This window comes from Microtus ochrogaster, chromosome 18 (assembly GCF_000317375.1).
Source record: "Microtus ochrogaster isolate Prairie Vole_2 chromosome 18, MicOch1.0, whole genome shotgun sequence".
NCBI classification, from domain to species: Eukaryota; Metazoa; Chordata; class Mammalia; order Rodentia; family Cricetidae; genus Microtus; species Microtus ochrogaster.
The window spans coordinates 28,054,196-28,056,635 of record NC_022020.1 but is presented as its reverse complement, the minus strand read 5'-3'; positions in this window follow the sequence as shown (position 1 = coordinate 28,056,635).

Genomic DNA, 2,440 nt, shown 5'->3' with positions numbered 1-2,440 from the left:
ATGTATACAATATTCTGTCTGTGTGTATGACCGCAGGCCAGAAGAGGGCACCAGACCCCACTACAGATGGTTGTGAACCACCATGTGGTTGCTGGGAATTGAACTCAGGACCTTTGGAAGAGCAGGCAATGCTCTTAACCTCTGAGCCATCTCTCCAGCCCCAATTACTCAATTTTAATTGAAAAATGGGAAAAGTCCATCTATGTGTTCAGTAAGTGTCTGAGAAGATCTCACATACCTCATTTTATCAGAAGCAAGCAGAGTGCCATTGAGAAGAGGCAGATAAACTTCTGTGGGGACTACATCCTGGGATGTGAAAGCACGTACACAGTCACGTGACATAGACTATGTCATGTGCTCTACAGAAAGAGAAAGTGAGATTGGGAGATAGGGTGAGTACTCCTTTGCAATGGGTAAGTGGCATATCAGAAGAGATGACAGTCAAGGAAATGCCCAAAATGAAGGTAAGTCCATGTCTAGGAATAGCTGTGGAGAGAGGCTGTGGGTAAAGAGTCAATGCAAAGGCCCTGAGGCCTGAGCACAGTCATGGACCAACAGCCACGAAGTCAGTATGTTTGTATGAGCAGGGAGGAAAGTCTGAGAAGCTGAGATCAGAGGCAGCAGGAAGTCAGAGTCGCCTGGCTTTGCAGGCCATCTGATGGTGGAAAGTTACTGGGAGCTTTTGAAGAAAGCATGACGAGGTGAGGCTTTGAAAGAGACACCCCTAAACCACACCAGAGCCATCCAAATAAAGCCTTCTGTTTCAAGTCAAAGCCAACTGGCTATTTAGACTCTGTTGGCTTAGCACACCTCAAGACGCTGGACACACACATGTGTGCATGTCAAGCTGGCAGAAATGTAAAGGAATTCCTTAAGGGCTAAATATACAACTGCAGAGGGTTGAGTTTGTTAGAGTAGTGTTTATGAGGGGATTACTGGACAATTCCTACTGACTGAGACTCCGGGGTTTACAAGTGCTTTCTTCTCGCAGACAGTATGAAAATTATGAACTCTAAGCAGGAAGTCACAGAGGAGACTCCTTGCAAAGTCACAGTGCTCAGAGTTCATAGGTAAGACCTCATTGGTAAGGAAAAGGAGAGGAAGAGCAGGAGGAGAAGGATGTACTGTCCAGGCAGAGATGCTGGGTTGGGTTAGGTCCCAGATGACAATATGATGATAAAGTCTAACAATCATTTCATTAGGGTTATAGAAAGGTCAGAGAAAATGACAGTGGAAATCTTTGAAGAGCAAAGGGCTTAGAATTTTGCAAAGATCGTGACGACAGTAATGATATTCAAATCATGGACCCCAATGCATGATTTAGGAAAAAGAGAAGGAAACTAAAAGCCAAGAAACTAACTAAAAAACAAGAACTAACAAGATGGCTCAACAGGCAAAGGTACTTGTCACCAAGCCCGATAACCTCAGTTCAATCCTCTGAACAATTAGCTTCTGCAAGTAGTCCTCTGACCCCCTCACCCACCGTGGCCCATGTGGACACATGCAAACACACGTACACACACACAACATGCATGCGCATACATACACACACGCACACACACACCAAAACAAAAATAAAACTGTAAAATGCTTAAAAAATAAAAAATAATGAATAAATTAAAATAAGCAAGCCAGCCATGGAGATACAGGGATATCAAGCAGCGAACAACAAAGAGAAGATGTCTAATTTTCATTATTTTAAGCATCAAAAGACAGAACTCGATTCTTTGATAGTAATTCATACAATACTGCTGCTGGTCGGAATGGAAACATGACACTTTTTAAAGAAACTAGAAAAGGCTTAGAGCCACCCAGCTACATCTATTTGAGTGGCTAGAGAAATAAAGAAAAACAGAATGAATGATAATAGACATGAACGCTCCCGCCATCAACAGAGGCACTAAGATCTGGGGAAGTACCTACCTAAAACCACAAAGGACTCTAAGGTAAACTCCACCCATGTCCTTGTAAACAATACACACACCTTGCCTTTGTCTCTAAAATCCCTCCTCCCCCCCCCCCCCGGGATTAGATGCGGTGAATTATTGACCTCTGGACTACATTCTACTAGTTAAAACATTAATTTGCAATCAACTTGTGCACAGCAGAGCAAGGTCATCTATGCAAATGAAGAAGAACCCCTGTCTGAACTGTTAAAAAAAAGTATTGCCTCCGGTCTCCAGGTCTCCAGGTCTCCACAGCGTGTGTCTGCACGCAGGTCTCGGCCACCACGTATTAGTGTACTACTCAGCAGTAAAAAACAAGGACTTCAGAAACTCATTGCCATTGTTCTTGAGTTCTCAGCACGTACTGGCTTTGTGGGAGCCTAGGCAGTTTGGATGTTCACCTTACTGGACCTGGATGGAGGTGGGGGTTCCTTGGACTTCCCACAGGGCAGGGAACCCTGATTGCTCTTTGGGCTGACGAGGGAGGGGGACTT